Genomic DNA, 12,431 nt, shown 5'->3' on the forward strand with positions numbered 1-12,431 from the left:
TAGTATCACAAACAGCAGGCAGAACACGGGTTAAATAAACAAAAGTTTATTTTGGCCATTCAGAGAATATGGGGGACTCTTAGTTCGGTAGGTGCAGGACGCTGCCGAAGCTATCTTACCCTGGATTCTGCCTCAATAGTCCGTTCCATGATCACAGAAACTAGGTATGACCATCCCTGGTCGCACAGTTCTCAATACAGTTGGTCTCCACACACCGAGACCAACCGAGAACAACTATGGAGCTCTGATCAGCACTGGCTTCTATACTTTCCCGGCCACCATTTGGAAACATGGAGAACTGGGTGCTGACCAACCAGTGGAGTCTATAACTCCTCTGAGCCAATCAGGAGTTAGGGGGGTGGCGGGGGGCATCCATAATGGATCAACCAGTAGAAAGGGTGGAACCAGTGCCCAAAGGGGCAGGGCCTGGGAGTGTGGTAATTGGAACTGACCAATGGGAACCAGGCTGACGGGGCTAAAACCCAAACCCTAGTCCCCGAATTCAGTTCCATACCTCCCACAGAGTTAGACGCCTCGCTACCGAGGGGAGAACAATGCTCTGGCCTTGGCTGGTGCAGGAGGTGGGCGCCTCCTGCACCGGCCTGCACCTGGCCACACACAAAGGATAGCCCACTGACTCACTGTGTATCTGATACTTAGCCATTGTTGCTAGCCCATGAACACAATGAGTCACACAGATATAGTTAACACATAGTAAAACATACAGTGAGAAATACATAATCCCAGTTAGATATAACCAAGGTTGGAGGCCATTTCCAACATTGAGATGGCACTTTAACCATTTCAGTGGGTCGCTATCTTGATTGGCAGAGATTCAAAACTTTTAAAACTAAAGCTGTCTCACATTTTAATCTGGTCTGTAATTGTTACATACGCCTATAACATATAGTATCTCTAACTGTGCATGCAATGTCTTGTATATAATGTATATACCCTGTTCACTTATGAGCTTTGTATTGTAACCATGTATTATTAATCCCCATCACTCTATGCCCAGGACATACTTGAAAACGAGAGGTAGCTCTGAATGTATTACTTCCTGGCAAAACATTTTATAAATAAAGACATTTTCCAACCCTGAGATGGCACTTTAACCATTTCAGTGGGTCACTATCTGACTGGCAGAGACAGCGAGCGGGTTAACCTTTATGTGGGGATACGATGTTGCCCCTACCCCCTGCTCCTGTTGGGGATATGTTAGAGTGGTTCAATTCTGTATGGGTGTTTGTAACAGCTGCGGCCATTTGGTTCATGTTTTGGGATATACGATTCTGCCATAGTGGATGTTGGTAATATGTGCGGCCTATGCTAAACAGTTGGTGAGAGGGAGCTGTATCCGCTGGGCAGTGGGTACAGGATACTTCCTCAGTTGGGTATGGTCATTTAGGAGGAGCCAGAGTGCTGGGCGGTACCTGCGCTGGTAAGGCCTTGGTTGTGCGCCGCTGGCTTGCTAACATGGATGGCTGGTCTGGCAGGAAAAAGGGGATACAACGGTTTCATGTGTTTTTTAATTTATGGTTTAATAAAAGCCAATGCAGTGTGATGTGTTAATTATATATTATGGGCTATTTGATGGTATGTATATTGTAGTGGAAGAAGGGAGGTCAAATAATCGAAATACAGTATCTTGTGTCAATTTTTGTTGGGCAGCCTGTATTTTGTAATACAACAGGCTAAGAAATGATAGCGGGCAAGACAACATTTATTAAAATCCCAGCACTGTTTCATTCACAAACCCAAAAGTTTGCCCCCTTTATAAAAAAAACAACAAAAATTAAAATGTATTCTGAAATTGAGCACAGCTCAGACGTTTGAACGAAGTTCAAAATTAGCAACATTTGGATTTTGAACCCACAAAACTTCCCTTCCTTTCCTAGTACCTGTGTTCTCTGTTGTGCATGTCCCTTGTAAATATGTTGAGTCTCCTCTAGAAGTCTCAAAATGGCCGCATGTGTGAACTCATTCAATATTGTTTAACAACTCATTGATTTTGCTGGCGATCTGACAAGATTGCGCCAAGCCTAAGTAGTCTAACACTAGAAATTATATTCAGTTAGATCTTTAAACTTTTCCAACGAACACTATAGTCTTGTTCACTTACTGCAATTGATGTACATACCTTATTGTGTGCTTATGAACATGTTCTAAAATGTAAAAAACAGGGAGGGGATAGGGAGTGATCAACTAAGAGCCATACTAATTTAATGAAAATTCGATAATTATCAGGTGGGTGCAAAACTGTGAACTGAAGTGAATCAGGAAAAATATAGAGCACACAAGGCAGTGCACTCAGTAGAGAATTCACTTAAATGCACACCACTTACATATAAAATATAACCTTTATTGACATTACATAAAACATATATTACCGATAATGTAGGTGTAACCAAAATGTAAAAATGAGTTTGACGAACTGTCTGTCACCTGATCTAAATAGTAAACCACTAAATAGCACGTTAAACTAATGATCTATGAAATACAAGGCAGATGCAGCAGTGGTATACGTAAACCACCTAGGACCAGAACTAAATTGCACCAAGAAATGCCATACTGTATAATGATAGTACCAGCTTAGGTGCATAGTTACTACCATAAGTATAATGTAACCTCAGATAAAATCTAGTGGAGGTATATATCAGGGACAGGGAACTCCCTTAATAATCAAGTTAAAGTGTGGAAAATCCTGATATCACAGAACAACCCTGCCCCAATGTAACACAAACATAGATGCAGGTGTAATCACCTTAAGCACCACACATATAAACACAGGCACAACAGGATAGTGCCAATATGTGAGTCCCAAGATATAGATCTACCTGTGGTAATGTAAAAGACTTCCAAGTAGGAGGAAGCTCCATAGCTGGAGGGAAACGTGCGTAGGGCACGTAGTGATGTTGTAAGACTCCTACTTGGAAGTCTTTTTACTTTAGCTTGACGATTTTACAGCTGACCAGCTGTTACATTACCATAGGTAGATTTATATCTTGGGACTCACATATTGTATATACACAGAGAACACCCGCACAGCTTAGTAATTTGAACCAGTGTGAGGTGCTGACTAGGTAGGAACAAGAATGCATAAGAAGAGAAAAGAAACCTAGTATATAAGCACTCTGTTTCACAACTAAATGTATAGTGAATGTTTTAAAATACTTTATTTGTACCAATAAATAAAAAAATGGGGTTTAAAATAAGATGTATATCAAACAGTACGTGACTGTCATTAGTAACGTAACTCTGGTAAGTTAGGTTGATGGAACATATGGGGATCCCTTATGGATATTCGGGATCCTTTTGCTATTATATAGCTGCCTATTAATATAGGACTAAGGCCGTCACCGGGCCACTGCTCAGAAACTGTTCTGTCCCTTTTTAGGCGGATCTGGAATATGTAATAATAAGCTATGAAATACTTTGTTCATCCGCTATATGTGTAATCAGTACAGAGACAGCTGGCAGCCTCCCTGGCTATGTGTCTAATAATCGGGTTAGGCTAAAGCACTAGAGAAAGACCCATGTGAGAGTTTCTTGCCCAAACCACAGCTAGCCTATGAGGTGATATTGTTTTAAGAAAAAGTTACCAGGTATCCCTTACTATTAAGTGATCAGGCAAAGACAGCCCGATGGGTACTGGATACCACTGAAGGCTAGAGCGGAGGAATAAAAATATTTTCCCCCGATGTGGTATCCAGTACCCATCGGGCTGTCATTGCCTGATCACTTAATAGTAAGGGATACCTGGTTACTTTTTAGTAAAACAATATCTATATAATAGCAAAAGGATCCCGAATATCCATAAGGGATCCCCATATGTTCCATCAACCTAACTTACCAGAGTTACGTTACTAATGACAGTCACGTACTGTTTGATATACATCTTATTTTAAACCCCATTTTTTTATTTATTGGTACAAATAAAGTATTTTAAAACATTCACTATACATTTAGTTGTGAAACAGAGTGCTTATATACTAGGTTTCTTTTCTCTTCTTATGGACTCACATATTGGCACTATCCTGTTGTGCCTGTGTTTATATGTGTGGTGCTTAAGGTGATTACACCTGCATCTATGTTTGTGTTACATTGGGGCAGGGTTGTTCTGTGATATCAGGATTTTCCACACTTTAACTTGATTATTAAGGGAGTTCCCTGTCCCTGATATATACCTCCACTAGATTTTATCTGAGGTTACATTACACTTATGGTAGTAACTATGCACCTAACCTGGTACTATCATTATATAGCATTTCTTGGTGCAATTTAGTTCTGGTCCTAGGTGGTTTACGTATACCACTGCTGTATCTGCCTTGTATTTCCTAGATCATTAGTTTAACGTGCTATTTAGTGGTTTACTATTTAGATCAGGTGACAGACAGTTCGTCAAACTCATTTTTACATTTTGGTTACACCTACATTATCGGTAATATATGTTTTATGTGTAGCCCTTTTTCTGGACACCTACCTAAGGGACTACTGATTGCTGTCTAACACCTGTGGCTCCAGGAGATCTGAGCCTCCGCTAGCTGGGAGCCTGGGGTAATACTCACTCATTTACATAGCGCAGCGCCTCCACTTACCCAGGATCCCCATGATGAAAGATTTACCCTGGGCAAGAAACATACCATACATTGCGGGGCAACCAATCTTTACTACGTTTGTCTGTGGCACCTCACTGATCACATAACATGCATATATATATAGGTATATCATAACATTGACATCACTCATAACACATAATAACTGGCTCTTATACTAAAGTGGCTCAGCCACACCCCGAGGGGAATATCGTCCTGTACAGCCGTGGCTCCGCCACGCTCTCATAGAGTATATCCTTGTGAAACGTAGGTAGCATATTGTCTATCCGCAAGCCACTTGCTAGTGTTTGTCAAAGTTAATACTAAGGCGGGATCAGCGCCTGATGACCGGTGTCGGTGCACTTGCTGTATACAAAGTACCTCCCGGTCACGGCGGTGACCGCACCTCTTCTCAAAGGGTCCGTTGCATCCGGCCCTGACCTTCCGATGTCGCACGGCTCCACCGTCTGAGCCCAGACAGCAGTATCCGTCCACAACTCCGTGCGCTTGAGGTCTATCTAAGGTGACAATATCTGTCCACTACGGGCGTCCCTACAGTACCGCAACCTACGGGGAATACTCCTATGGACCTGGGGATAGTGTCTGGCCTAGGCAGGCGGGTCACAGACCCCCTGCTCTCGCACTACCCGTTTTTGCACTGTCCAACTCGCTTCTCCTAGCGTGGTCTCTCCCCCACGCTTCCTGTTCTCCTCCCCTACCAACCCAGCCTGTTCATTGGCTCCTAGCGTCAGCTGACTCCTCCAGGGTTCGCGGGGGTTATAGTTCAGTACAGAGCCCTTTCTCATTGGCCCGCTGTTCGTGCGCGTCCAAAGCGCATGCGCAACCTTTCCTCTAGACCAGTGACCTCGCAACATTGCGCAACAATATGGTGGCGCCCTGTACCAACTTGCCGGCGCGGAACCCGCCGTACAATGCACACATACACGGTGTATTAACAGATCCTTACATTCTCCCCTCCCCAGAATCCAACGTCCCCGCTTGGCTATACTACATAACATATATACAAAAGAACATATCACGGTACATCCCCTCTGTCTTAGATTAGGTTACACATCTCATTGAACATTACCACTACTGAATGCATTCTATGCCGAGCCCACTGCTGAGCCTCATAATGGGGTGCCCCGAATTGATCGTAAGCCATTCTCATTGGAGGTTGACTAGTTCTCTGGCTTCGCCGAGGTTGTTCTTCATCTGCTTCCTCTGAGGAGTATCCAGTCTCAACTGGCAATTCCATTTCTGCCCTTGAGGGGTTCCTTGGATCTACAAAGTCTCTCTGTGGTACAAAGCACGGGCTCTGCGGGTCTAATGGCTGGCTCATTGAAGTCATTGAAGTGGATCTGTCGTTGGACCAAGGGGCCCTTTACCCGTAGCTCCTTCGGGAGAAGCCCCCGCGGCCGGAAGGCCCCTTTGAGAGGTTCCCTCCATAGGATTCTCAGAGGTGGCATTTATTACAGTCTCTAGGCCATCCTCTGTGTTTTCAGTTTCTCCATCCATAGATACAGTGGGTACCTCCAATTCGTTGTCCCCTACTTGAGGTATGGGGAGTAGGTGGTTCCTATGCCACACCTTCACTCGGCCTTCGGAGTCCTTGATACGGTATACTGGGAGGCCAGGCATCTGTGACTCTACCTCATACACCCCTTCTCTCCATCGATCGGCCAGTTTATGCTTTCCGGGGATGCCTAGATTACGTAGGAGAACAGCATCCCCCGGGCGGATTTCCTTATGTCGCACTTTATGGTCATAGTGTGTTTTGTTACCCGCATTTAGTTGGGCCACCGCCCTTTCAGCCAATTTATAGGCCTGCTGTAGACTATCCCGCAACCTCTGTACATAACGAAAGTGCGTTCTGTTGGATACCCCATCGGTAGATATCCGCAGTCGCACATCCACAGGTAATCGGGCTTCTCTCCCGAACATCAGGAAGTACGGCGTATACCCGGTAGACTCATGTCGGGTACAATTATAAGCATGTACCAATGTCTCTACATGCTTGCTCCATTCTGTTTTCTGGGAGCCTTTTAAGGTCCCCAACATGTCCAGCAGTGTGCGGTTGAACCGTTCGGGCATAGCATCCCCCTCTGGGTGGTACGGGGTGGTCCGTGACTTAGCTATGTTTAGTAACTTTAGCAGTTCCTTAATGAGAGTACACTCGAAATCTCTGCCTTGATCAGAGTGGAGTCGGTTCGGTAATCCATAATGAATAAAGTATTTCTCCCACAAGGCTCTGGCCACGGTCACCGCCCGTTGATCTTTAGTAGGGAACGCTTGTGCATACCTTGTATAGTGGTCTGTAATCACTAGTACGTTACCGATGCCTCGGGTATCGGGCTCAATACACAGAAAATCCATGCATACCAAATCCATAGGGCCGGAACTTTTCAGATGGGCCATGGGGGGCGCTCTTGTGGGGAGTGTTTTCCTCTGTAGGCAGCGGGTACACCTCCGGCAATGTCTTTCCACTGACTCTCTCATTTTTGGCCAATAGAACCGGTCCCGAAGTAGCCAGAAGGTCTTGTCAACGCCCAGATGGCCATGATCATCGTGAAGGGCCCGGAGAACCATATTTCTCAGACGCTCAGGCAAGAATAGTTGTCGCCGGTTGGGATGATTGTGGTATGGAATTACCCGGTACAATAGGCAATTGTCCAGTTCGAACTTCCCGAATTCATTCAACAGTAGCTTCACCAGTTCTTTGGGGGCTTGCTTAAGGATAGAGGGGTTCTCTTGCTGCACAGCTTGACGAGCTAGTTCCACCACTGGGTCTTGGGTCTGGTGTTGCACCAATTCTCTCCAGGAAATGATTTGATCTTCGGTAATATTCATTCCTTCTCGACCTTGATAGGCCCGGGGGATGGCTCGGGAGTGGCACCCTAAGGAATCAGCGACTCTTAGCTATGAGAACGCCACCTGATCGTTAACTACGGCTGCTACTGAGCATAGGGCACGTATTCCAGGCCCCGGGATTTCCTCCCATACTTCCTCATCCGTAGTGGATTGAAGCCCCGGCCTTCGTGACAGAGCATCGGCCCCCACGTTGGTGGGCCCGGGTTTATACTTGAGGTTGAAACTATAGTTGGCCAGGGCTGCCAGCCACCGGTGTCCGGTGGCGTCTAATTTGGCGGACGTGTTAATGTAGGTCATTGGGTAATTGTCCGTCCGCACCTCAAACTGTACTCCATACAAGTAGTCGTGTAATTTGTCCACCACCGCCCATTTTAGTGCCAAAAACTCCAGATTGTGGACAGGATAGTTCTGTTCACTGGGGGGTTAAGCTTCGGCTCGCGTACGCCACGGGGCGGAGCCCGGTGTCGTATTCTGGTGCAGCACTGCTCCTAGTCCGCTAAGACTGGCGTCCACGTGTAGGATGTATTCACGATCAGGATCAGCATAGGCCAGTACTGGGACCTGGGTGAGACTGGCTTTCAATTTCAGGAACGCTTGTTCACAAGCAGGGGTCCACTTTTCCCCAAAAGGCGTTTGTGCCGTGACCTTTTTCCGGTCCGTGTCCTCAGGATAAACTTTTAAAAGGTTATTCAGGAGTTTGGCTTTACTTGAGTAGCCCTCCACGAAGCGCCGGTAATAGCCACAAAATCCTAAAAAGGAACGCAGTTCTTGGACGTTGCAGGGCCTGGGCCAATTCACTACAGCCTCTATCTTCCCTGGGTCGATGGACACCCCTTCAGCGGACACAATGTGGCCCACGTATGTCACGGACGGCCGACAAAACTTGCATTTGTCCAATGACAGTTTGAGGCCCTCCTTCTGAAGTCGATCCAACACCTTCATCAATCGTTCCTCGTGCTCCTCCAAGGTTTTCCCGAACACTATAATGTCATCCAAGTACACTAGGCATTCTTGTGGGTTCATGTCTCCCAGGGTCCATTCCATCAGCCTCTGGAAGGTGGTGGGGGCTCCGCAGATCCCTTGTGGCATGCGGGTAAACTGGTAGAACCCTAATGGACAGATGAAGGCCGTCTTCTCCTGGTCTTCCTGATCCATTGGCACTTGGTAGTACCCTGACCTCAGATCGAGCACACTGAACCATTTACTCCCCGTCAAGGTGTTCAGAAGGTCCTCGATTCGTGGCAGCGTATACTGATCGGGGACCGTGCGGTTGTTCAGTTTTCTGTAATCCACACATAGACAGACCGTCCCATTCTTCTTACGGACTACCACGATGGGCGAGGCGTAAGGGCTATGGGATCCTTGCACAATACCAGCTCCCTCCATTTCGGCGAGTAACCTTCTCACCTCTTCCATGTCTCGGGGGCTAGGCGGCGGGAGCGTTCCCGGAATGGGGTAGCGTCATTCATTCGAATGGTATGACGGGCACTGCGACTGCACCCCACATCCATATCACTCGTGGAGAATACTCTTCGTCGTTCTTGTAGCTGGGCCTGCAGCCTCTCTCTCCATTTTTCCGGGAGCGGGGAATCTCCGAAGTCAAAATCCAACGGGGAGTCGGTAGCAGGGGTAGTGTCCGTTGGCCTTCCTTTCAGGGCCTTCTCCTCGGGTATTACGGGGTATATTCTACCCAGTGGCTGTCGGCGATCAATGCTCATGGGATACGGGGAGATATTCTGCACGTACACCCAGGTTCGGTCCGGAATTTTCCCGGGCCATTTCTTTACAGAGGCTAACACCTTGTAGCCTAGCCACTGTTCATCTTGTGTCACACTCTCCAAAGAGAAAAACTGATCCTCCGGGCGTCGGTCCGGGTAGTGGCAGGCCGCGATCATCATCCTTCCTTCTCCGGGGGGAATTTGAGTCAGTCCCCACTCTTGACTATATAGCATCCCATGCTCCTCTTCAGTCGCAATTTTACCGCAAGCCTCTTGTAGTACTGGACACGTAGCGAGGGCTAGCAGCGGGGCCTCGCCCGCTTCTTGCAAGTACATGCGGATCACCACGCGAACAATGTCGGTGTTGGTCCCCAAGATTATCGGAGCGCTGGGGTGATCTTGAGGTTCGGGACACACTAGGGCTTCCACTTCCATGGGGTGATGTTTACCAGTGTTCAGCTGTGGAATGTCCAAATGCACCTTCACTACTCCATCGATGGAATAATCTTCGTGACTCAACCCCCTTAAACGTAAGGCATCAGCAGATAACAGCGGCAACCGGTGTAAGTGTTGATCATAGAAGGGCCTATACACTATGGTCACCTGGGACCCCGTATCCAACAATGCCGAGGCGTAGATACCCTCAATGACTACCCGAACAATGGCGGCGGGTCCAATTCGATTGTTCGTGGAAGGCTGGGCTCCGGCGCCGCCGTCCTGGGGGGTGCACGGCATCGATTGAGCCGACCGGGACGCCGTTTTCCGTAGGGAGGGACAGCGGGCCCGAAGGTGTCCCATCTTCCTGCACGCATAGCACTGGATTTGGCTGAGGTAGGTTTCATTTCGCCCGGGCGGTGAGCTTCGCCCCGGCATAGGGCGAGGCCGGGCCGCTATCGGCGCCTCTGCGTCATCTGTGTCAGGATCCCCATGCTCGGACACTTCGGCTTTCGGTTCCGACTTTTTGACATCCTTGCTTCCTTGTGAGGCCTTTTTCCCTGGGGTTAGGTCATGCCCCAACAGCACTGTCTTGTGCGCTTGGACACGGTCCATTAGATTATGGAACGTCAAGGCTTGTCCGGGCGTTAGGCAGCCACTGACACGTACGGACACTGGATGCAGGGGCAGGAGCCCCCTCAACAGCTGGGTAGTGCGCAGTCCGTCGGCATCCACCTTCGGTACCGCGCCTTTTCTCACCATAGCCCACAAGTCCAGATGCAGACGTCTGAGGAAGTCGGACACCATCTCTCCCTCTTTCTGAGCCAGAGCATGAAATTTTGCCATCAGCGCATAGGTATCCACAGGGGCCCCATAGGCCTTCGTCAGGCAGTAAATGAGGTCCGCCGCATCAGCATCCGGGTGGTCATCCCGGTAGTAGTGCACCATGTGGGACGCTGGGGGTTGCAGACACTCAACGATACGCTGCCTCCGGACCGCGTCCGTGCAGGTCCACTCAGGCAGTACCTGTTCCGTGTGATCCAGCCATTCTTCTATCCCAACTTCTCCTTGAGGCGTGGGCTTATCACCCAAGAACGCCTTTCACTTCCGGTATTGGAGGGACTGGGTGGAGTGGTGAATGGCTGCGGCAACCGCTGGAATAGAGGCATCGTCCTGTAGACTACCTCCAACTGAGGGGTAGGCGTCTAACCTTGACATACTGAGTCTATTTAGCGCGGGCCTCAGGACGGAGGGGGTGAATGAAGGGCCCAGGCTCAGTGCCGCAGGCCATCGAGGGTTCAAACTACTGTCAGGGGTGCGGTCGGGGCCACCGGCAACGGCACCTAACGCGGGGAGGTATTCCCTCTGTGGGGTGGAAGCGGCCAGCGGTTCGGTGGGGTCCACTTGCACTATGGGACAGTGTACGCCAGGAGCCTCCGGCAGCAATAGTATCCGGGGCAGCGCTTCGGGACATATATCCCGTTCAGTGACGTATAAGACCCTGCGCCATATCTGGTCCTGGTCGTAAAAATGGTCTTGCACTCGGGCAGTGTCCATGAGTGGGAGTTTCCTGACATGGTCAGTTTCAGTGCCTAAGGAGAAAGCGGCGGGGACATGCCCCAGGCCGAAAACACGGTTCAGGGGAACATCATGCCGCTGGGCCCACTTGCGCACCTCGAGCGGTGAGGGCACAGACATGATGTGTAAAGCTCGTTGCACAATTGAGAAAAAAAATGATTGGGGCACCCCAGGTCTAAGATCTCAGCAGCACCTCCAAATGTAGCCCTTTTTCTGGACACCTACCTAAGGGACTACTGATTGCTGTCTAACACCTGTGGCTCCAGGAGATCTGAGCCTCCGCTAGCTGGGAGCCTGGGGTAATACTCACTCATTTACATAGCGCAGCGCCTCCACTTACCCAGGATCCCCATGATGAAAGATTTACCCTGGGCAAGAAACATACCATACATTGCGGGGCAACCAATCTTTACTACGTTTGTCTGTGGCACCTCACTGATCACATAACATGCATATATATATAGGTATATCATAACATTGACATCACTCATAACACATAATAACTGGCTCTTATACTAAAGTGGCTCGGCCACACCCCGAGGGGAATATCGTCCTGTACAGCCGTGGCTCCGCCACGCTCTCATAGAGTATGTCCTTGTGAAACTTAGGTAGAATATTGTCTATCCGCTAGCCACTTGCTAGTGTCTGTCAAAGTTAATACTAAGGCGGGATCAGCGCCTGATGACCGGTGTCGGTGCACTTGCTGTATACAAAGTACCTCCCGGTCACGGCGGTGACCGCACCTCTTCTCAATAGGGGATAGTGTCTGGCCTAGGCAGGCGGGTCACAGACCCCCTGCTCTCGCACTACCCGTTTTTGCACTGTCCAACTCGCTTCTCCTAGCGTGGTCTCTCCCCCACGCTTCCTGTTCTCCTCCCCTACCAACCCAGCCTGTTCATTGGCTCCTAGCGTCAGCTGACTCCTCCAGGGTTCGCGGGGGTTATAGTTCAGTACAGAGCCCTTTCTCATTGGCCCGCTGTTCGCACGCGTCCAGAGCGCATGCGCAACCTTTCCTCTAAACCAGTGACCTCGCAACATTGCGCAACAATATGGCGGCGCCCTGTACCAACTTGCCGGAGCGGAACCCGCCGTACAATGCACACATACACGGTGTATTAACACATCCTTACATATGTAAAGTCAATAAAGGTTATATTTTATATGTAAGTGGTGTGCATTTAAGTGAATTCTCTACTGAGTGCACTGCCTTGTGTGCTCTATATTTTTCCTGTTC

Source organism: Ascaphus truei, chromosome 2, assembly GCF_040206685.1.
Source record: "Ascaphus truei isolate aAscTru1 chromosome 2, aAscTru1.hap1, whole genome shotgun sequence".
Lineage (NCBI taxonomy): Eukaryota > Metazoa > Chordata > Amphibia > Anura > Ascaphidae > Ascaphus > Ascaphus truei.